The following is a 25415-nucleotide window of genomic DNA, read 5'->3' as shown; positions in this document are numbered from 1 at the left end:
GATACAGACATGGATTTCTTAAAAAATTCAAAAGAATACACTTGGGTAAAAAACATACTTGTGTAGTAATACTTTATATTTCTCTCAGCGAATTTATGGTTTGTTAAATTCCTTTTAACGAATTTAAGTAAAGAAGTAATGATGTTGCTAAAAATCGTATTACATTTCTTGGAATTTTCTTTTGCCATCTTCTATAAATTTCTCACACTGGAACTTTAGTCCATTTGAAGTATGTATGTAGAAACAAGAAAGGAAAACAAGTCAACCAGTACACTTGGTCCTTGAGATTAGGGAGTAATCTTATTGAATTATTGATAAACTAAAACAGGCCATGCTAAAATCTTTGGAATATACAAAACCTATATGAGGAAAACTTTAAACTTTAGGTAAAGATAAATACAAATAACAAAACTTGTGCATGGCAGCAAATGCCGCAAACAATGTGAAAAGACAAATGATTAAGTGGAGAAAATATTTGTAATTTACATTACAGAGAAGTAAAATCCCTAAACTCTAAGGAATTTTTATTTATTTATTTATTCTTTTAAAATAATTTTTAGAAATAAATAAAAAACAGAGTAACAACCCAGGAAAAACATGTAGAGATATTTTAAAAGATCGTTTCAGCAAAAGAAATCTTTTAAATATGTGATAACATGTTCAGCCTCACTCATAAATTAAAATCCTGCTGAGATAAATCATTTCTCAACTATCATATGGGCAAAAATTCAAACATTTGAAAACACATTTTGTTGGAGAGATGGTAGGGAAATAGGCACATTGCTGGTAGAATTCAAACTTTATCGAGGGAAATCTGGGAATATATACAAAATTTACATTTGTATTTACCTTTTATATTCGTTTCCTATTGCTGCTGTAACAAATTACCACAAATTTAATGGCTTAAAACAACACTAATTTATCTTATAGTTCTGGAGGTCAGAAATCCAAAACGAGTCTACAGAGCTGCATTCCTTCTGGAGACTCTAAGTGAGCATCTGTTTCCTTGTCCTTTTCCAGTTTTTAGAGGCCATCTACACTCCTTGGCTTGTGTCCTTTTCCTTGGCTTGTGTCCTTTTCTTGCATCGTCAAAGGCAGTAGAGTAGCATTTCTCTCCTCCCTGACATGCCTCCTTCTTATTAGGACACCTGTGATTACATCCAGCCCATCCAGATCATCCAGAGTGGAAGTAAAGAGGTCGTTAGCTTAATCACATTGTTGCATTCCTTTTGAATCTAAGGTAACATTCACAGGATTCTGGGATTAGGATGTCCACATCTTTGAGGGACCCTTTTTCTGTCTATTATGCCATTTGACCTAGCATTTCCACTTCTAGGAATCTATCCTACAGATACATCTGCATATGTAAGGATATCATTGCTTAGAGTAGCCAAAGATTAGAAACAGTATAATTGTATGGTAATAGGGACTGGTTAAATAAGCAATGGTATATCTACAAAATACAATAGAATGCAGAGATTAAGAAAGATCTTGATTTACTGGCATGTGGAGAGATCTCTAGGATATATTAAACAGTGAAAAAAGCAAAGAGCTGAAAAGTTTTTTATAAGGCTTAACTTAGAGGATGCTATGAGCTATTGTTGTCCTGCCACCAAGTACCTGAAGTTTCTAATTTGAGTCTTTGACTTGAATTACGTGGCTGTGTTCTGTGGGTCCCAATTAACATGTAAATGTGTGACATACTAATCTAGATAATCATCCATTTATAATTTAATATCCTTTAGAATCTAAAGTTTCGTTGACTAATTTCATGGAATACACAGGAAAGTCCTGATGGAAAGCAAGGGGGTTGGGAAATGTCACAGTCGTGGGTCATAGTATGCCCTAGGGGTGTTCCCTTGGGCAACTAAGGAGCCACATGAAGGCACTCGAGTCCCTGGGGCTTGATATTAGGGGGGAAAATCTCAAAGGCAAACTTCTCCTAAAAGGTGGTTTTACCTTTAATTTAGTTTCTCATTTAGCACTGTCTGGAAAACAGTGATTTCTGCCTTATGTCACATATCTTCATTTCTCCTTCTTAGGTAGTACATTTCAGCAGAACTAAAGAAGCCTGGGTTTGTGTCTTAGTCAGGTGATATTTACTAGTCAGGTGAAATTGGACAAGTTACTAACCCTCTCTGAGTCTCAATATTTTTACCTTTGAAGTGGGGCTAAAAATACAAAGGTAATTGTGAGTACCCAAATTAAAATAACATATGTGACAATATGGGCTAAGCTTTGGACAAAGAAAGTTACTATCTTTTTGAAGAGATGAACACTCAAATCAGCTTTGAACTTTTGAAGCTGGAGTCAGGAAGGGGATAGGCCCTGAAAACCTCGAACCTATCTGCTTGATATCCTAGGCAGTTCACAAGGAAGTTTCACAAAGAAAGCTTGAGTTATTCTAAATAATGTTGTAGACAAAAATCATGAACCTTAGAGTGAAATGGAAGATTGAAGAGCATTGGAGGAGATAAATCAAGATGGAGAGGCCAGAGAGAAGCCGAAGCAAAAACAACAGAGATGAGTAGCAAATGGGGTGAGGCATAGTTATAGAAGAGCACTGATTCAGGATGAAGCTCGAGAACTCATGGTCCAGTCTAGTTAGGGCTACTGTTAGGCCAGGACAACATATATACCTGACAGACAATAAAAAGTTGTCAACAGTTTTCTCAAGAATTGATATTTATACAGATAAACTTCCAAACAGATTAAATTCTAATGTAGTTATTATATTATACTTTTCATTGCTCTCTTTCCTTAATTTTCATAAAGGAATGAATGTTTATCCCTTCATGATTAGGGATTGTATTATATCTTTGAATTGCTCACATTACATTACACTCAAAAAATACCAATTATTGGTGATAATATAAATACTAGTAATCCTTTCAGATTGTAGATTAAACAGTTTTATCTTTATTTTTTCCCTAATTTTTTATTCTGAAACTTGAAACATATTTGGATGAACTGTTTATCATGAAACTTTACCCCCAAACCTTCAGCATATACCTGTTAAGAATTAGGACATTCTCTAATATAATATATTACTATTATCACAACTTAGATCCATCTAATCTTCAGTTCATATTTAAATTTCTTCAGTTGTTTCAACAAATGTCTTTTATACCATTTTTTAAAAAAAGATAGAGTCAAAGTTTCTACATTGTTATGTCTCTGTATTTATTTTTAATCTAGAATAGTCCCTTTATCTCTTTATTACATTACCTTTTTGAAAGGTTCAGGCTACTTTTCTTATAGTGTGTCCCATTTTCTGTATTTGTCTGATTGTTTCCTCATGATATCACTTAACTTATTCTATCACTTTTCTTTTCTGTTAAACATATAATGTCAGGTTTCCCAATATTAGGGATGCTACATTGGGTCACTTGGTTAAGGTGGTGACTGCCAGTTCTATAATTTTCCCCTTTATAGTTACAATCTATTAAGTGATACCTCAGCATACTGCAAATATTCCTTCATCTAATGAATAAACACATTTAATCGTCTTATTTAAACACACAGCCCTGATGTAGAGTTGATTCATATTCATAGGCTCAGAATCAGAAGACACCTCCATCTAGATAAGTGGATCTCAACTGGGGGTGATTTTGCCCCTTGGAACATTTGGCAATGCCGGGAGACATTTTTGGTGGTTGTCACAACTGGTGTGTGTGTGTGTGTGTGTGTGTGTGTCTGCGCATACTACTGGCATCTAATGGGTAGGCCAAGGATGTTGCTATGCATCCTGCAATGCATAGGAAAGTTCCCTCCTGCATCCTGCCAGCAAAGAATTATCTGGCCCAGAATGTGAATAGTTCAACTGTTGAGAAATTTTGATATAGATGTATAATTAAGTCTCACGCATACAGTTCATTGATTTTTTTGGAGATGCTAGTAAAGTTTTAGAGACTATCTTCAGCAATAACAGAAACAAGCAGATGTTAGAGTCCATTAGATTTTCCCATGCTGCAAACCAGGCGGATGTTTTACTATCCACCTGTTCTGTCTTTCTGTTTCTTTATCAATATCATCTCAAGAATGATTTAAATTGCTTTCCTCTAGTCTCAATAAACTAATAACGTAAGGATAAACAAACAAACAAACAAACAAAAACCCCTAAAATTAACACACTGAAGCTTTTTTTCCCTGCTTTCGTGTTTCCTAGAAGATTTTGGAATGTCGTTTTAAAGGCCTCAGAGCCAGGGAAGAAAAAATGGAGAAAGAGAAATATCAAGTTAAGAATTCACTGTTACAAAAATGGCCCAGAGAGAGTAACCAGAGTTCAAAAAGGGGCAGGGGAGTGCAGAGGGCATTTCCACTCTAACACCTGTAAGTTATTAATGACCTTTGAAGTGATTGTTGATGGAAGCTCTTGTACATTTGAGCCGCTTCATATGTATACTTAGTGTATTCAGAGAACTGCCTAGCTTCTGGAGCCCTGAAATATCTTCAAGCTTCATCAGACATCAAACAGCAAAATCCATGACTTGGGAATATCATGTAGCCATGTGACATGTGGAAGGATCCAGAGTATGAGAACTGATGCCTAAATAACTACACTGTATATTTTTAACTCTGAGAGAGTTTGCATTGCTTTCATAACTTTAAAAATAGCAATCTGAGAAAATGATGTCCCACAGTTTCAAGATAAGGTAAGAGGTAAAGTTTTTAATGCACTTATTTTGGGTTCCTATTCTTATGGATTAGAACATAATTATCCTTTTTTTTTTTTTTTCATTCAGATTGTCAGTAGATAGCTTGTACAGCTTAACTTTTCTCTCCTGTACTATGGAGCTAATACATGAATACATTCAGTAGCTGTAGTTACACTTTTGGAGGAGGCAGCAAAATATATAGATCTGTGCCTTAATTTTTCCCTATTAATATTTCTTAAAATTATTTTTCATGCTTTTCACCAACATATCTTTCTAACCAGAACAATAGCGACTGTTGGCATGACACGATATTTAGAAACAATCCTAAAGAATTCAGGAGGAAATTATAGAATAATGATTTATTTCCAAAGTATAAATTTTTCTTCTTATTAGTACACAAGTGTTTCAGGTGAATAGTTTGATTAGGAATTAGAATTTAAGACTTCTTTTGATCATTATTTATTTATTTCCTGCATTTGCTCAATTTCTATAAAATATGAAAAAGTAAAGAAAAAGATATGGCATAGTTATATGATTATTCTTTTATGTTATTCTCTATAAAGGAAGGGGATAAGAATGGGGGAAGAAGAAGATGGTAAGAGTAATTATTTTAACATCAGGGGTCTTATCTATTGTCACTATCAGTAACTTTTCTTTATTTTTGAGATTCTTTATTCTTTGTGAAAGAGATTAACTTAGAGCAACATCAAAAATTAGAAAGGGTAGTACAAGAAAATTATAGGCCCATTTCATTAATGAATCCTAAACAAAATCTAAGCAAACTGAGTCCAGTGATGAATAGAAATGATAAATAATACATCATGACCAAATTGGATTCATCTCAGAAATGCAAGTTAGTTTAACATTTGAAAATCAATTTTATTACAACTAATATATGTAACTCACTAGATTAATAGAATAAGGATAAAAACATATTATCAACTTAATAAATGCAGAAAAATAAAAACAGAACACTCTAAACAAGCTAGGAATGTAAAGGAACTCCTCCTATAACTTGACAAAGCTCATCTCCAAAAAATATATAAACAAACAAAACAAAACAAAAATAGCAAATATACTTAATTATGAAATGTTAATAACATTTCTTTTATATTAGGAATGAGACGAAGATGCCCCAAGTCATCATTTTTTATTAAGGGTTTCTCTCAAGTAATATGAGAACAAAAAGAAGGTATAACATTTGTAAAGAAGAAATCAACATTTTTAGAAATGATATGACTGTCAATGTAAAAAAGCTAATATTGGGGCCTGGACATAGGAGGTGGAAGGAAAAGCCCAGGCAGTATGTTGGAAGACTGGAGATCTGGCAACTGGAACATCATGGCCAAGCCTTGTGGGGTGCCCCTGAGTGGGGAAGCCCACAGACAGGTGGATGTCTTCAGGCAAAGTCTTTTCCAAGGGGCTGAGGAATTCCTCTACAGATTCTCGCCACAGGAAATCATACACCTGAATAAGCTCTTGCAAGAGGACTCCCTCAATGTGACTGATCTGACCTCTGTCTGGGCCCCACTGGACATTCGTATTCCAGACTTCCCCCCCAGCCCCACCTCCCAAGATGACAAGATGGAAACAGATAAGCAGGAGAAGAAAGAAGTCCCTAAGTGTGCCTTTCTCCCTGAGAATGAGACGATCCTGGCCCTGCCTGCCCTGGTTAAACCAGAAGTCTGGACTTTCAAAGAAAAATGCATTCTGGTGATCACACGGATCTGACACCTGATCTCCAAGACTGAGGATGGAAATGACTTTGGGAAGCAATCTAGGAGAAGGTGCTGGAAAGGGTAAAGCAGTTAAGACCGAAGCAGAAGCCTTCCAGACAGCCATTTCCAAGTATTTCTCAGAAAGCAGAGATGATATGGCCAAGCCCTCTAAGTGGACCCACCTAATGGATTACCAGGCCCTGGTGCACAAGCGAGATGAGCTGGCCTGTGAGGAGCTCAGAGCCATGGTGCTGGACCTGAGGGCCTTCTATGCTGAGCTTTAGCATATCATCAGCAGTAACCTGGAGAAAATTGTCAACTCAAAGTGTGAAGAGAAGCCATCTATGTCCTGAGCCCAGGGCTAGAAGGGAAATGAATGACTTATACTATGTGTGGGGAGAGAAAAAAAGCTAATATTCAACAGATGGTTTATTAGGATAAATAAGAATGTTTAGCAAGGTTTCCGAATACAAAAGACAATTAAAAACCCAATTACATTTAAACGCCAGAAAAAAATCTGTTAGAAATACAATTTTAAAAAATTACATTAGCACCAAGAATTATAAAGTACCTTAGAAAAATGTAACAAAAAGAGTTTATTTGAAAGAGCCAAATAAATATAGAGCTTTTTTATGTGTATTGGCAAGACTCAGTATTGTAAGAATGCTAATTCTGCCCTAAGAATCATTAGCATTCCAATGTCCTCAACAGTCTTTCTTTAAATTTAAGAAGCTGAATCTTTATTTGATATGAAGAAGTGAAGGTCCAAAAATATCCAAGACACTCCTGAAGAAATTAAGGTTGCTACAAGACCTTAAAATTCACTCTACAGGTATAGTAATTGAGACAGTAATTGAACTGACGCAGGAATAGAAAAACAGGCCAGTCGGACAGAATAGGGAATGCGGAATCAAACCCCCTCATGTATATGGACAGTAATGGCACTGGAAATCAGGGGACAGAAAAGGTCGTTATTAAAAAAAGTGGTTCAAGTACAATCCAGTTGGAAGAAAAACAAAATAAAAACATATAAAAATTAACTCCTAGTAAATGGAAGATTTAAATATGAAGGGCAAAGCAATAAAACTTTCCAAAGACAATATATGACCACAGGATAAGGAAGAATTCTGTTAACAAAACAAAAGATTTAAACCAAAAATGAAAGATTTATCAACTTGATTATATTAAAATGAAAAAGTTTAAAAAAGAAATAAAAAAGAATGAAAATATAAGCTACAAATCAGGAGAATATAATTGTAACACATATAATTGAAAAAGGATTCATATTCAGAATGTATGAAAAAGTTTAATAGATCAAGAAGAAACAGAAAACCCAATAGAGAAAAGAGTAAAAGATATGAACAGGCATTTCATAAAAGAGAAACACAAAAATCCCTAAGTATATGCAAACAGGTCAAACTCGTTAGTAGTAAGAGAAAAGACAATTAAACCATAATAAGATACCATTTGTATTTACCAGAATGGAAAATTTTAAAGTCGGATAGTACCGAATGTTGACAAGGATTATGGAGCAAAACTGATCTCTCCTACCTAGCTGGTGGGAATTTAAATTGCTACATGCACTTTTAAAAACGTTTGGCATTGTTTAATGATAGTTGACAATATAAGTTAACAGGAAAGTTGAGCACTGGTGCTCACCAGCAATTCCCCTTCTAGGAATGTATCCTAGAGAAAGCTCGTGTGTTTATTGAGAGACAAATGTAAGAATGTTAACAGCAACATTATTTAATAATGAAAAAAACATAGAAGGACCACAAATTGTTCATCAGTAGTAAGCTGGATAAAAAAATTGTGGTATAGTCCTATATTAATCTATTTTATAGCAATAAAAATTTATGAACCTCATACTCATGAGTATGAATGAATTTTAAAATGTAGTATTGAGTGAAAAAAAAGCAAATCATATAAAAGTAAATATATCATCTGTCTTAGTCAGTTCAGGCTGCTGTAATAAAATACCTGGGTGGCGTATAAACAGCAGAAATTAGTTTCTCATTGTTCTGAAGGTTGGGAGTCCAAGATCAGGGTGCCTGCATGGTTGAGTGAGAGCCCTCTCTGACTGCAGACTTCTGTTCTCACGTGGCGGAAGGGCTTGAGAGCTGTCTGGGACCTCTTTTATGAGAACACTATTCTCATTCATGAGGGCTCCACATTAATGGACCTGATCACATCCCAAAGGTCCACCCACTAATACCATCACCTTAGGGATGAGGTTTCGACATCTGAATTTTGGGGGGACAAACATTCAAACACATTCTATTTGTTTAAAATGTAAAAGAGGCACATTTAAGCGATACCTTGTTAAGCTCTACATATATATGTGATAAAAACATGAAGAAAAGGATTGAACAATTATTACAAAATTCAGGATAGTGATTACCTGAGGTGGAATGATGGGGGTGTGATTGGAAAAAGTCACAGCGTGAGTAAGGGAATTCCTAAAATATTGACAGTTTTGTTATATAAGCTACATCTTAGGTACCCAAGTATTCATGTTATTATTTTTCAAATCATGTGTTCATAATACACTTTTTATTTGTGTGCTATTTTCACATTAAAATGATTAAAGAGACTAAGGATTTGTTTAAAAAAACAGATTTATGACTCTCGGTCCCTTTACCTTTAACAAGGATGCAAATGAGTTTTGTTTTTGATTTTTAAGAGAGATTAACAAAATAAAAGCTTTTTACTTGGAAATAATTTAGAACTTACAGAAAAGTTGAAAGATTGGTAGAAAAACACCTGTTTATTTTTTACTCAGATTCATTTATTGTTAACATTTCATCTTGCTTTTTTGTTAGAGATTTATCATCCCTTTTTCTTTATATGTATTTTGTAAGTTGAAAATAAGCTGCATACTTTATGCTCCTTTCTTTCCAGATACTTCATTGTATATTTTCAGAAAAAGGACATTCTGTTACATAACCACAGTACATTTATTAACTTCAGGAAATTTTAACATCAAAACAACACTTTTAAATTACCATCCACATTCCAGTTTGTCAACTGAATAATGTCCTTTATAGCATTTGTTTTTTCCTCCACTAGAGGTTGCAGTGTCCGTATCTTATTTAGTTATTTCTTTAGTCTCTTTCATCTGGAACAGTTCCTGAACCTTTGTCATTTATAACAATGACAGTTTTGAAGAATACTGAAAAAAAATTTTTTTTTAAATTTTGAAAGAACAATTCTTATTTTGAATTTGTTTGCTGTTTTCTCATGATTATATTGTTTATGATCCCTAGTCAACATAAATGATGTCTTTTTTTAGAGTATCACATCTTGAGATGCATGATATCTATCTGCCTCTCATTAGTTATATAAATTTTGATCATTTTGCCAAGGTGTTGCAATTTCTCCACTCTAAGGGAGAAGCGTTTAAAAGGATTTCTTTGGAGAGAGCTGTTGGCGGGCTTTGAATCCTGCTCCCCTCTCAACAGAGAGAAGTAGGCATGTGATTCTTCCTCACCTCAAGTCAAAAGAGAGAGGCTTCAAGATCACTTGGAAAGCCTAACATGTGTCCTCTGAATTTACCAGGTCACAGTTCACTGATTTCTGACTCCTTCTCAGGGTATCTAGAGATCAAGAGAAGGGCTGGCTTGCTGCTTAGAGGTGGGTGGAGCAAAAGGAGAGCTCCTAGGTGATAGGAATCAGCCTGCTCTTCCAGAGTTTGTTAGGCCATCAGTGCATGAGTGTTTCCCATGAACCAGATGTGAAGGAGAGCCTGTCTGGGGTCATTGCATGATCTGACTCAAAGGCCACATAAGGGCTGCACATGCTTAGAGAAGAAGCCAGTAGAGTCCCATTGAATTCCTACTGGTTAGCAGTGAATAAAGTACTAGGGATAGAGTGCATCCTCTCGGGTCAAGGGAACCACAGATGAAATTCCAATAATAATTTGTGGGTATTATTTCCTAAGAACTCATGAAGAGAAAGAGTCAGCTTTAAATATCTGCAAGCATAGAAAGCATGAAACCATTTTATGACCTTCACTGCAAAATAAGAACATTTCTCTCCTTCTCTGGGTAGAGTGGGGTGAGTTAGAGAGGAAGGTTAGTAAAATTTCAGTGAGGAAGGTAGAAGCTCTCCCCTCTGCCTTTGAAAGGGGTTAACCCACTGCCCAGCCCAGGATAAGACCTAACACTAAATCACCTTTGAAGCTCTCATCATTTTATGGGATCAAAAATTTTTACTTAAAGTGGAATTGAGACTTCATGATTTAAAGTAACTATAGGATATTTAATTATGTAAGAATGAGCAAAAAAAAAAAATCTTGTGACTGCTTTAATTTTCATTGAGGAGCAGAAAAGAACATATCTGAATGAATTTTATTTATTTACATGTCTGAAAAATTTATTCATTTGTGAATAGATATTACATTACATGATTTAAAATAAAAAATGTGAATAGTGTACACCTCTTTCATCTTGCAAAACTGAAACTATGTACCCATTAAACAATAACTCCCCATTCCCATGGCAACTGCTGTTCGATTATCTGTTTCTAAGAGTTTAACTACTCTAGGTACCACGTATAGGTGGAATCATATAGTATTTGTCCTTTTGTGACTGGCTTATTTCACTTAATGTCCTCAAGGTTCATCCCTGTTATAGCATGTGTCAGAGTTTCCTTCCTTTTTAAGGCTGAATGATATTCCAGTGTATGTATATATACCACCTTTTATTTATTTATTTATTGATGGACATTTGGGTCTTCCACCTTTTGGCTACTGTGAATGCTGCTACTGTGAATGGTGCTGCTGTGAATACAGGTGTACGAATATCTGTTCTAGTCCCTGTTTTCAGTTTTTTGGAGGTATATACCTAGCAGTGAAATTTCTGGATCATATGGTAATTCTATATTTACCCTTTTGAGGAACTGCCAAGTTGTTGTTCACAGTGGCTGTACCATTTTACATTCCTACCAGCAATGCAGGAGGGTTCTGGTTTCTCCACATCCAACACTTATTTTCTGTTTGTTTTTGGTAATAGCCTTCCTAATTTGTGTGAGGTGGTATGTCATAATTATTTTGATTTGCATTTCTCTAGTGACTGATGATGTGTCTTTTCTTGTGCCTATTGGCTATTTATATGTCTTCTCAGGGAAAAATGTCTAATCAAGTTCTTTATCCATTTTTGAATTGAGTTGGTTGTTTTGTATTGTTGAGTTGCTGGAGTTCTTATATTCTGGATATTAGTCCTTTATAAAATATGTGATTTGCAAACATTTAGTCCCAATCTTTTCACTTTCTTGATAGTGTTATTGGAAGTACAAAAGTTTAATTTTGATGAAATACTATTTATTTTTTGTCGTTTTTGCCTGTGCTTTTGATATCACATCTAAGAAATCATTGTTAAATCTAATGTCGTGAAGATTTTCTTTGGAATGTGGGCTCCTGTACCCAAGGCTGCCTCCTGTGGGGCTAAGAGATGGTAGGCAGCATTAAAATTCACCAAATTAACTGACCTCTTTGTCAAGTTCTGCCCTCGATGTTGCAAGTGGTTGGCTATACTCCAGAGTTACAAAATAGTTACTTCACATAGTTTCTGCTGGTTAAATAGTTGTTTAGGTAGAGGCATGGATTCCTGGATATCTTCTGTGAAATCTCTTTGGTTCTTTTTTTTAAAAAAACTTGGCATTATATCCTGAAAATCATTATGTATATCAATACATAGAAATCTTTCTCATTCTCTTTAATAGCTACATAATATTCTATAGTATGGGATGTACCATGGTTTATTCAAGCTATCCACTATTGTTGGATACTTGGTTTTATCCAATCTTTCAGTATTACAAACAGTGATGCAATGAAAATTGTATGTATGTGTGTGTCATTTTGTACTTGTACAGGTTACATACACAGACTTATCTGTGGGACTCATTTATAAAAGTGGGATTACTAGGTTAAGGGTAAATACATTTGCTGTTTTGGGAAATATTTCTAGAAGACCCCTCTATAGATGTTGTACCCATATTAATTTCACCAGTAATATATGAGAGTGCCTGTTTTTTTTTTCTCAAAGCTTCAATGACAATGTATTTTAAACTTTTGGAATTTTGCCAATTTGGTAGGTGAGAAATGGCATCTCAACATAATTTTAATTTTCATCTTTCTTATTATGAGTGAAGATATGTATCTTTTCATATGTTTAAGGGTCGTTTCTGAAAAAAAAAACAAGGGGACACAGTGAACACAATAAAATTACCTCCTAATTGCATATCTTGCGTCTTGCTTGTTCAGTGTAGTGAGTACAGTTTTAATTGGGAAAACTGTCACTAGGAGCTTAAATTTGTTGCTGCTTTACAGTAAAAGACAAAGCAAGAGATGAAGAGAAAGGAGAGCCAATTGAAGAGGTGGGGCCGGAGAAACTTTTTAAACACAGAATGAGCATTGTGGAATACATGTGAGGGTGCTGCAAAACGTGAATTGGATGGTGTTTCCCAGTTTCTCTCATTCTTTTCCTTTAATGGCTTTAAGGGAAGGCCCGGTGTGATTATTCTAGGAAATAAATTAAAATAGGTTTTAATTGGGTTCCAACTACACAGGATATTCAGTACTTAAACTAGCCACTTACCTGGGGGTGTTTCAAGCCTTTTGGGTTATATGGCTTACTATATGGTCTGGACTGTGGTGACAATCCTATTTTCAGCTGTTTTGAAAGAGTGTATGTGTGAATTCTATTTTCAATACTAGCCATTGTGAAATAAATAATTTAGTTAGCTTACTCTTCTGGCAGCATGTATATCCCAGGAGAGCATGCTAATAATAATCTTAAACCACATGGCAATGGGCCACTGGGAAGATGGGGAGTTGAAGGAGAATGGAGAAGCGCAAAGGGCGCACACCTACAGTTGTTTCTGTGAGGAGGACCGGACCAGGATCTGAGTCTGAATAATAGTGTACAAGGGTTCCAATTTCTCTACATCCTCAACAATACTTATTTTCTGTTTGTTTTTTGATAATAACCATTCTAATGGCTATAAGGTGATATCTCAGTTCTTTTAGTTTTCATTTCTTTAATGATTAGTGATATTGACATGTTTTCATATGTTTGTTGCCCATTTGTATATCATCTTTGATGAAATATCTATTCAAGTTATTTGCCCATATTTTAATTGGGTTATTATTTTTTTGTTGTTGAATTGTAAGAATTCTATATATTATGGATGTTAACTCCTTGTCAGATGTATGATTGGCAAATATTTTCTCCTATTCCGTAGGCTGCCTTTTCACTCTATTGATAGTCCCGTTTATTTAGTTTTTCTTTTGTTACTGTGTTTTTTGTGTTATATGTGAGAAATCATCGCAAAATTCAATGTCGTGAATCTTTTCTCATATATTTTTTCCTGAGATTTTTAGAGTTTTAGGTCTTCCGTTTAGGTCTTCAGTCCATTTGCGTTGAAAACATTTTTATTTTGCCTTCTTTTTGCTGATACGTAATTCTGTTTTTTTTTTTTTCTTTCAATGCTTTAAAAGTGTTATTTTATTGTTTTCTTCCATAATTTCTATTGAAAAGTTAACTTTGAAATTTATTCTTGCCTTTTTAAAGGTAATGTGTCATTTTAATCTCTGTTTTTAAGATTTTTCTTTTTTTATTTGGTTTTCTTCAGTTTGACTATTGTAGTCAAGGCGTGATTTTCTCTGTGTCTTGTTTGAGATTTGTAAAGCATTTTGAATGTGGCTTAATAACTTTCATTAGCTTTGGAAAATTTTGTCTACTGTTTCTTCATATTATCGCTTTTGTTCTATTCTTTCTCTCCTCTGCTTCTTCAACTCCCGTTACCTCAATGTCAGATCTTTCCATCATGTTCCATGAGAATATTTTTTATTCTCTGTACTTCAATTTGATACACTGACCTGTTCTTCAATTCACCAATTCTTTGTCCTGTTGTGTCTAAGATGATATTAAACACTCATCAATTGAATTATTAATTCCAGAGATAATCACTTTCTGTTATAGAACTTCCATTTGACTTTTAAAAAACATATAGATTCTTACTCTGTGGTGAAATTCTTCATCTCTTGAACATAAATCATAGATGTTTTAAAGTCCTTGTCTGATAATCCCCAAATCTAAATCTCTTTTCTTATTGTCTGGGTTTCTTCTCTTGGTTATTGATAATTTCGTTCTTTTTTTTTTTTAAGCATGTTTTATTTGAATCTGGACATTGTGAATAACAAATTGTGCTTACTTTTCTGGCAGAGGGAGAAGGCACCAGTGTATCGTCTTGATCTTTATGAGCTTCCATTCTCTAATTGTTCATAAAGTCCTGCTTGTGCTTATTGCTTTCCAGTGGCTTCAACAATTTGTTGTAGGTTGGTTTCTTTCAGAAGTAGACTCTGAACCAAGGATTTGGATAAAATGATTAATTAAGAAAATGCTTCCTAGATAAACTGTTAAGGCAGTGGTAGAATCAGGATACAGAAAGGGAAGATGCCAAGGGAGGTACCATTCGTTGGATGGCCCAGACTCAGCCTCATCTCTAGAACACTCTGGAATATTATCACGTTAGAGTGAGCCTTTGTCATTGACTGTGGTCCATTCTAGGGAATATCAAATTTCCAAGCATTTCAGGCTTTTTTCATGGGCAAATTGACTCTAACATCCATGCACAATCCTCCAAAACATTGTTCTCAACATTTAGCTAATTATCACACCCTTAGTTAGCCTTTTTTTTTCCTCTAATCATTCCTCGTGAAATTTTATTACCATAAATATACTGTATATCTGTTTATGTACTACATTTTTATCTGTGCTTTATACATAAAAGGAGTAAACATTTTTTCGCTCCCTAAGAACCAATTATTGCCCTCTTTGAGAATATATACTCTTCAAGTTGCAAGGATGAGCTGTTAGCAACAAAATATTTAGTTTTTGGCAGTCACATACACAGGACTGAGCAAAGGGAACCAAAGGGGGTGTGGATGAGTCAACAACAGTTTTATCACACAGTTATTTTTAAATATTTTGTGTAGTTTATCGTTGTTGTTTTATTATGGGAGGGTAAGTCCAATATGAGATATTTGATCATAGCCAGAGCCAAAAGATACCCATTTGTCTTTATTTCTAATAGTAGAATGAAAAGTTTTTCACAGGTATCAGCAAGTGGTTAAGGGACATACAGTTTTTTCTTTGGCTGTACTCTTATAATGTCAAAAGGTTATCATGGATAAGAAACCTCTTTTAATCTCTTAAGGGAGAATGAGTTATAAGTGACAATATCCATGCATTTGCTTATTCTAAGAGGAGCACTAGCTGAAATGCTAGAAGACCAATGTTTGATGGTGGAGGTGTAGGCCTGACATATAGGGGGCAAGTTTCTCAACTTCAGTGCTTTCTGAAGCTTCATAATGAGACTTTTAATGGTTGAGAGTTCTAATTTCACTGTCACTGGTGAATTATGCCATCACTGAAGTTTTCTTTCAGTCACCAGAGTATCTCTTTAAGTATCATAGTAGAGTCCTCAAATATCTCTCTCAGGAGATGTTTTTCAATCTCATTTTTTGGAATTCTCATTTTTGGTGTCCCAGGAAGGGAACTCTTGGTTCAAGGATGTGTGTAGTAGTTTTTGATCTGTGTGGAGAACATCAAATGGCGTTTCTTCACAAGTTTCTTACTTTCCTCCTTGGCTTTTTTTAGAAGAAGTCATGTAAAAATATATGTAACCCTATATATAAAAACATATGTATATGTTTGTCTGAACCTTCTCCAGAGAAGACCACCATGCTGTGTTCTTCCAAATGCACTTAAAAATGAAATACAAACCTACTGAAGCATGAACTGTTGTAATAAGTTTTCAAGGAAAATATGACTTCATCTAAGACCTGAATACCTTCCTTGGAGCTAAAAAAGACTTTATAGTGTTCACTCCTAATATAATTTGCCACCTTTGTGGCAGCAAGCAAGTTGGGATTGTCTTCCATGTCAATTACAAATATCTGGAGAGTGTACTATACTTGAATTTCTTCAATAGGGTGGCAGCAACTTAGTTGGAATTCAAGCCTCCTGACAAAAAAAAAATCCAATTCTTCTATCTGCCATCAAATGCTTCTTAATAGCATCCTTTTCAAAAGAGATCCAGAATTATGCATGTATATTAATAAGTAAAAATCAATAAATATGCTTCCTCAGACAAATATTAATTATTTTATTCCAGTGGAATCACAGGAGATACACCTTGCTTGAGTTTCAAGGATTGTTCCTTGTCTCTTGCATCATCAGTTTTTCTCCTAGATCATTTATAACATATGCATATCCGTATGTACTGTAATATCTCTCATCCTCGATTTCCCACTCTCCTTTGTAGTGAAAGTCCTTTAAAGAGTCATCCACACCTACTGTCTCCAATTCTCCTCACCTGCTCATCACAATTTCTGTATCAAAACCTCTATGATGTTTTAGAGGGTATGCAGAGGTTCATCTCTACAGTGGCGATATTGAACCATTTCCACTGATAGAAAATTGCCATTTAGTTTTAAATAAAAACTCCAGAGAGTCAGTTTTCAAAAGGAGTTGGGGCATGCTTCAAGTTTTCAAGAACTTTAGTTTCTAAATTCACAGCTCCAAATTTACCTCCTACCATGTTTTTAAATAAAAGTCTGACTCCATAGTTGTCTCTGCCCAGGAATACTTTCTTATTATCCCATAAAATAAGTGCAACATACAAATATTTTGCTCAGTTTTTCCTTTGTCATAGAAATGAAAGATTATCTCACTATCCACTTTGGTCTAGTAATCAAATTCAAAATGGTGTTACGACTCCTTATGGTTTTAGAATTCAGCACTGTAACAGAGCCACTGATAAATTAGAATATTTCTTTGCTCTAATTGGCTGCATTCCAAACAGCTTGTCAGCCACCACCAACCGGTGAAATCTGAAGTGGTAGTTGGTGTATCCATTGACATTCTGAAGCTGAAATGCATCTGGATGTCGGTGTGCAATATTCATAGCACCCAGACACCGATTGGAGAGACAATCACCACTGCCCAAAAGGGCCAAAATGACACACATAGTGCAGCGGAGCTACAGGCTATCTGGACATAAGCAGTCCAGGCTAGTGTGAGTAGTGAAGGCAAGGGCCGTAGACTGTCTCTATTGTTTGTTTTTAATATAAACACATCTAGATATCTATATCTATAGTCCTTTCTTAGATAAATGCTAGCAAATTGTACATACTTTCCTCTACCTTGATTTTTTTGCTCTCAACAATACATCTTGGCAATCACTCTACTGTTGTATGTAGAGATTGTTCTCATTCCTTTTTACAGGTACTCAGAACACCACTGTATGAATGTTTTGGTACATTATAAAGGGGAATAAAGGTACTAGGAAAGTTTCAAAGCATGGGAAACTTTTTGGAAGAGGAGGTCTTTTATTTTGCCAAACTATGGTTAACTCGAGTCCAAGAAGAGGCTGAGATGATGGTGCCAACAGAGAGATGGCTGAACATTGTTGACACAAGATTGCTGGTGGTCCTACATAATAAACCAATTTGTTCTCTGAGCTGAGTAGGAGCTGGAAGGATTTGAAGAAAGAAATAGGCGTTTCCTTTCCTACTATACTTCCTTATTTTATATACTCTGTTATTCCATTAGGTTTTATTTTATTTTATTTTATATTATTTTATTATTTTATTTTATTTTATTATTTTATTTATTTTATTTTATTTTTCCATTAGGTTTTAAAGCAAGTCTAGAGTTAACCTAGAGTACAGCTATCTATCACGGGGGTGAAATGTAACAGAATATCAGGGAAGTCATGCTTTCCGCTTTGTGAAACCATGTTCCTGGTGGTTGATATTTCTTCTCTGACTACTTCTAGAACAAGCTTATTGGGCAGATGAGGTGTCCTCTCAGAAATCTCTGAATTGAGTAAAAATTAACTTTATTCCAGAGCCCTGTTATACACCAGGTCTCAAAAATTCATTCTGTAGTCTATTTCTCATCTCTCATTGTGCTCAGTCATATTGTCCAGTAAAAGCTTACTAAGGACAGTGTTTCAATGAGTACTATATAAGAGCATAGCTGGCAACATAAACATATGCAAAACCGTCAGTGGAGTTAATAGAACAAAAGATCAGGGGAATGATTGCTCTTCTGTTTACTCTTTGTCAGCCCACTTCCTTACTTCTTCTCAAAGAGAAGAGTTGCTAATTGATTGGTCATACTCAATTGACCTGGTCACATAGAGGATGGGATCACTGTGCTTTAAACAATTATTCATAAGCCTATACGAAGATTTTGAAACAGTTTTGAAAATCACAAAAGTAGGATAAAGCAAAAATAGAATCACATTCCTTGTTCTCTGATAGGACCAATCTATATCATAAATGTGTCATCGCCCCAGTTCGACATGTAAATTTAATGTAATCCCCTGCCCCACCTCTCCCCGCCCGCCACTCCTAAAAAAAAATACCAGTGAAGTTTTTCCTGGCACCGGATCCTCAACTTCATACGGAAAAATTAATAAGCAAGGATACTTATGAACACCTTCAAAAAGAAGAGCAATAAGAAAGGACTCGTTTTACCACATACTAAAAGTTACCTTAGAGACCCTGTAAATAAAATACTGTGGTGTTGATGCCTGGCTAGACAGACAAACCAATGGAAATGGTTCCAAGTACATATGGAGATTTAGCATTGGCAAAGTCAGCTAGCATCTTAAATCCTTGAGGGAAAAGATTAACTTTAAAAAAATGGTGTTAGCACAACTGGAGAGTCATTTGAAAAAAAATATGTATTTGGATTGATGTCCCTTACTTTACATTAAAATATACTTTAAATAGATCAGTTATTTCAATGTAAAGAAAGCAAAACATAAAGAGGAAAATATGTGTTCATTTCATTATAACCTGGATATGATGATAGCCTTTCTAATAATAATTCAAATTCCAGAAGCTATAGGGAAAAAATATATTCAAATACAGATCTCTCTCTCTTTCTCTCTGTCTCATCTATCTGTCTATCTGTCTGACTATCTGTCTGTCTGTCTATCTACCTACCTACCTACCTACCTACCTACCTACCTACACACTTGCTTGGCAAAAACATCGTAAGTGAAGTCAAAGATGACAAATGAAAAACTGGGAGAAAATAATTGCAGCTTAAAGTACATAAAACAGCTAATTTCTACCATAGATAAATAACTCAAAACATTAGAGTATTAATAGATGCTACGACATGGATTAACCTTAAAAACATTATGCTAAGCAAAAAAAGCCAGTCATAAAAGATCGCTTATTGTATAACATTTATATGAAACATCCAGAATAGGCAAATTTGTGGAGACAGAGAGTAGCTTAGTGGTCGCCTAGGGCTGGATTGGGTACAGGTCGGGGCTGGGAATGAGGGGTGACTGCCAATGGGTATGTGGAGGGTTATTCACAATGTCCCAAAATTATATTATGGTGATGGTAGTACAACTAAATAGAAATATTACTAAATAGCATTGAATTATACACTTTAAATGGATGAACTTTATGGTATGTGTCATAATTAAGCTTTTTTTTTTTTTTTTTTTTATAAAGATAAAGACAAAAACCCAGTAGAAAAATGGCCAGAAATGTTGAGACGGTTCACAGAAGATAAAGGGCAAATGCCTGTGACACTTTGGAAAGAATATTCAGCATCATTCCTTATAAAATAAATGAAAATTAAAATATATTGAAATACTATTCTTCACTTACCAGATTGGCAGTGTTGGGAGATAATCTCCATGGTGTTTCTATACGTCCTGTGACAGCTTTTGTTCTCAACCATCTTTTCAAGAATGTTTGTATTGCAAACAGCCTGGAAGGACAAAAATAATATCTCACTCTGGGACAGAGAGCAAATTTTTTTACTGACCAGGATAATAAAGATAATATTTTCCTTTGGGGTAAATAAAGGTTGGATAGGTTTTTTAGCTGCTCCTTAGAAGAACTGGGGATATCCCAAGCTTGGTGTTCCTCTGCTGTGACACAAACCCACCTGGGCACAGCACCTATCTGGGCCACTCCTCATCATCCCCCTGGGACTTGAAGGACAAGATGAACTGATGCCAACATGGAGCTCAGGCTCTTGCCTCTAACTTAAAAGTCTAATGTCTTCTGGCAGCACCCGCAAAACCATGGTAGTCTAACTTGTTAGCATGCAAGGAAGGTACAATCTCATATCTGTCTCAGTTCTTGACCAGCAGCAGTCTAAGAGCTTGACAACATACTCTGTTGGTAAGCCTGGGGAGGAACAGGTATTCTTACACACAGACAATGGGATTGCAAAATGGCAAATCCCTTCTGGAGGGAAAATTCAGCAATATTTAACAAACTTATATGTTCACTTACCCTTTGACACAGTAATCTTTCTAGAAACCTAGCTGAATATACACTTCCACAAATGTAAAATGCTATGCACTTTGTTCTGCGTTGTGAAATTATTTGAAATATAAAAAGCTTGAAGAGAAATCCAAGTATCCGTCAATAGAAGACTGGTTGAATAAACTAGGGCATATCCACACATGCACAAGTATATATATATTTTTATACATATGTATATATATTTATTCTTGTGAAAAAATGGGAATAAACAAATTTTTGAAAATGAAAATGGTTACTTACAGAGGATGAGTAGAATGGGTATAGAGAATAAGAGTAGGAGCAAGAATTCTGTGAGTATTCTTTTTTATGGTTTCGATTTCTAAGTCATGATTTACTACTATTCAAAAAATGAAATTAAGTCAAATAAGAAAACAAAAACACTAAACACAAACAGAAACAAATGAACAAAACTGAATGTAAATCACACCAAGAAAATAATTACTTAAAGTAACTTTGGAACATGGAATACTGTAACATTTTCTACATAAACTCTAAGGACAAAATTGCAAAGATCTTTTCAATTGTATTTAACAAGTTTATTGTTAGTAATAATCTTATATTTTTGTATATGATAAAACATTATAAAAATATACTTTCATATAGTATAAAATAAAATAAGTAAAACAAATAAATAAATGTTAATGTTGTTAGGAACCAAGATTTCAAAGTTAAAAAGATACAGAAAAAGGCCTTATAGTGTTAACTTTGAATTAGAACTATCAATATGCACTCGTGAGATATATATATATTTTTAATATATATATATCTCACGAGTATTGTATGCCTATTATATGTGTTTGGCATAGGAGATATGACAATGAAATAATAAAGGTATAGTCCCTACTATGATATTTATAGGAGACATATATCAAATACATAGTTGCACAAATAATCATATTGGAATTAAGCCCAGAGTTTTGCCAAGAGTTTACAACATTACCATTCAAAATATGAAGTTCCCCAGACTGAAAAGCAGCCCAGCCTGGAATCGCAGCTTTATTGTTAAGCCAAAATACTTAATGCCCACTTTAAGAAAGAATAAGTGCTTAGAGGGCGGGCAACTTGTGTCTACAAGAAAACTGGGATCAATCTACATGTGTGGGAGTGTTAGTTTTCAAAAGACAGGAATTAAACACACAGGCTTGTGCCAAGTTGCCCAGATTTGTACTGACAAGCGGTGGTGTCTGCCTTCCCCAGACAAGATTGAGAAATGTCCTGTCTTCCCATCTTCTAACAAAAAATATCCTGGTTTGGTGCCAAACAGGATTGTGGAAGAAATTGGTATCTAGTTTTCATCCCATAATTTTCAAGGGAAATAAGTATTCTGTGGGAACTTGAGTGAAGGTGTCATTCAACAAGATTGTTCTAGTGCAAGTGACTGAATTTACTATAGAGAAATCATGGGCTAGATCGAAAGCAAAAGACCTCAGGGTTGGGCCTAAGTAGATATCAGTCTTGTAGGATGTATAAAGGGTGAGGTAACCTGTGAATATATTCCATCTGTTTCCTACTTCTTTGTAAAGTGCTGCTACTGTGCAAACTTAGTTACCAAGACTAGTACCCATGAGTGGTCCACAAGTGGAGGTAGGCCTCTCCCTTTCTAGTACAATATGATAGGCGTTTCAGATTTCCAGTTGACTGGTCTATTGAGGTGTTTGCCATCTAAAGTCACTTTGTGGTTGAGTCCAATTACCTAGGGAACCAAATGATACCTAGAAACTGGTGCCAAGTGAAGCTGGTTGGTCCACAAAGGAAAGTGAATACAAACTTGACAGCTGGTTTAATTGTATATTTTAGCCATGTCAGATGCAAATTGTAGCCAGTATCAGATATATACCTAGGAATGACTAAAGATGCAAATGGAAATATTAAGATAGGTACCTTAATAGGCAGCGGTGATAAAAGTTTAAAAACATATATTCTCTGGGAGAGTGGGAGTCAAGGGGGCCCTGATTTGTAGTGTTTTATGAATTCCATTATGTAAGTATTTCCACAGGCTGATTTCAAGCTACCAAGGATTTAGCTGACAAGATTCCTGACAATTTAGCAATTGATTCTCACAAGCTGATTCTGTCTGGCCCCAGCAAACAATTGCTTATAAGTACCATAGTTAAAAGGTAACAAGCTAGCTGTTTGTCAAAAATCTAGAAACAAACTAAAAAAAAGTGAAGGAAAATATCTAGGCAGATTAATAAAATATGCATATAGATTAAAATATGATAATGTATAGCTCTAGCTCTCTGAATTTCCATCTTCCATTCTGATAATAAACACAATTACCAGAACACATTCATATCCCATTATTGGGGCAATTTTACACTGTCCATTGGAGGTGCTCAAAGAAACTTCGATTCTATTCTCTTTTCTCTCTTTACAGTTGTGCCAGGATTTGTTGCAGACAGGTAGGAAGGATATGCACTAGGAACATTTTTGACTGTGTTTTAAAGTGTTGCCATGCCTATTGGTGGATTAAAATGGTTGCCAAGCTATACCTGCTGTGGTAATAAGACCGAAGAGTTTGCCTGCTATGTTAATCAGCGCTCTGGGATTCTCTCTCTCTCTGTGTGTTTCTCTGTCTCTCTCTCTCTGTGTCTCTCTGTGTCTCTGTCTCTGTCTCTCTCTCCCCACTTCCCTCCCTCTACCGGGTAACTTTTAATTAACTAATTAATTAATTAATTTTTCGATTAGAATTGACATTTAATATTATTTTAGATTAGTTTCAGGTACAGCATAGTGGTTAGACATTTACATAATTGAAGAAGTGATTCCCCCAAATAGTCAAGTAACTACCTGGCACTATACGTAGTTATTACAGTATTATTGACTATATTACCTAGGCTATACTTCACCTCATGACTGTTTTGTAACTACCAATGTATACTTCTTGATTCCTTCACCTTTTTCACTGAGACTCTCAACTCCCCTCCCATCTAGGAGTCGCCAGTTTGTTCTCTGTATCTATGAGTCTCTTTCCATTTGAGATTCTTTCATGAAATGTGACACAATTAATTTAGAATATAATCAATGATTATATTGGGAGAGAACACATTATGGCAAGTAAGGACATTAACAAACTACTAGGTCCTTTAAAGTCATAAATGTACTGGAATTGTCCTTGATTGCCAGTAATATTGAAACCTAGGAATAAAATAATTTATAGATAATTACTGTACTAGTTTTAGTGTTTAGCAATGGGTATCTCTGTAATCTTTATCCAGGAGGTGGTAGTAATAAAACAGGGCCGAGAAGATCATTGGAAAGTATGCAGAAGAGAGTCCAAAGTGACTCTCTTTAGAAGGGTCTGCTTGCAAGGTTGGCCCTTGGCTGGATTTCAGGAGTGTTCCCACTGTTCCCTAGGGATAAGGGTGGCCCACTGTGCTCAAACTGTGTGAACCATGTGATTTATATTGAACACCTGCTTTCCTTCTGGGAATCTTATACATTAGGCACCAACACCCAATAAAAATGTTGGTCACTAAGTTTCTAATAGCCCTCCCTGGGCAGAAACATTGCATATATGCATTTTCACTGCTGGGGGGAAGGGTGTGTTCTGTGTGACCCCCTCATGGGGATGTGTTATGGGCTGAATGTTTTCCCTTCAAATTCATATGTTGAAGCCCTAACCGTGATTGTGACTCAATTTGGAGATAGGGCCTTTATGGAAGTAATAATGGGATAAATGAGGTCACAAGGGTGGGATACTGATTCAGTAGGATTAGTGACTTTGTAAGAAGAGATAACAGTGCTAGTGCAGATGATAGGGCGTGCACAAGAGATCTCTCTCCCTCCCTTCCAACTCCCTCGTTCCTCCTTGCACAGTTGTGTATGGAGGAAAAGCCATTTCAAGACACAGAAAGAAGGCAGCTATCTACAAGCCGGGAAGAGAGCTCTCACCAAAAACTGAATTGACTAGCACCTTGGTCTTGGACTTCTCACCTCTAGAACTGTGAGAAAATAAATCTCTGTTGTTTAAACGACCATATCTATGGTATTTCATTATGACAGTCCTAATACAGCTTCTAAAACTAATACAGCTTCTTTCAGGAAGGGCAACCTGTCTCTCAAATTTATAGGTTAGCGTTCCTATGCATTATTGCATCTCTTAATTACTCATGTATGTGTTCTTCATGTACGATTCTTTCACACATTTCAAAGCTTTGCTAAAAATAGTATCAAACTGTGTGTATTCTTCTGCAACTTGTTTTTCTTTTATTTTTTGTTTGTTTTTGCTCCATCGTATCTTGGTGATGTTTATCTATGTGATAAACTTTAGCTCTAGCTCTAGAATGATGCAAAATGCTTTCTAAAATGCAAATATAATATCACTTTCTGGGTTAAGATGTTTCACATTTCCCACCTAAAGAATATGGATAAAGAACATAAATATCTAAAGAGAAAAGGACCAACTGTAGCAAATGGAGATGCTTATGAATGTTTTTGGGTGGGAATCCTTGCACTGTTAAATCTTCTGTTGTCTCAAGAAAAGTAGAACATTTGGAATTTTAGGTGAAAGCTGCCGTATTTTGAACGTAGTTAACTAATTCAACCTACCACACACACACATGCACACACACTCACACACGGCTAAAACCAAACATAGCCTGTGCCACATGTGGCTCAATTTTTGCCACATTGTGATTTCTGGCCTCAAAGATAAAAACC

General features: G+C 35.3%; 3 pseudogenes; 1 reads left to right on the top strand and 2 right to left on the bottom strand.

Moving 5' to 3' along the window:
- The first annotated feature begins 5999 nt into the window (after positions 1-5999).
- Positions 6000-6729, top strand: LOC118609308 (annotated as a pseudogene).
- A 9057-nt stretch (positions 6730-15786) lies between these two features.
- Positions 15787-16679, bottom strand: LOC107499183 (annotated as a pseudogene).
- LOC107499222 lies at positions 16305-17947 on the bottom strand (annotated as a pseudogene).
- Positions 17948-25415: the final 7468 nt, after the last annotated feature.

The sequence above is a fragment of the Rousettus aegyptiacus genome, unplaced genomic scaffold (genome assembly GCF_014176215.1).
Source record: "Rousettus aegyptiacus isolate mRouAeg1 unplaced genomic scaffold, mRouAeg1.p scaffold_m13_p_11, whole genome shotgun sequence".
NCBI classification, from domain to species: Eukaryota; Metazoa; Chordata; class Mammalia; order Chiroptera; family Pteropodidae; genus Rousettus; species Rousettus aegyptiacus.
This window is presented reverse-complemented; position numbering and strand designations above follow the sequence as displayed.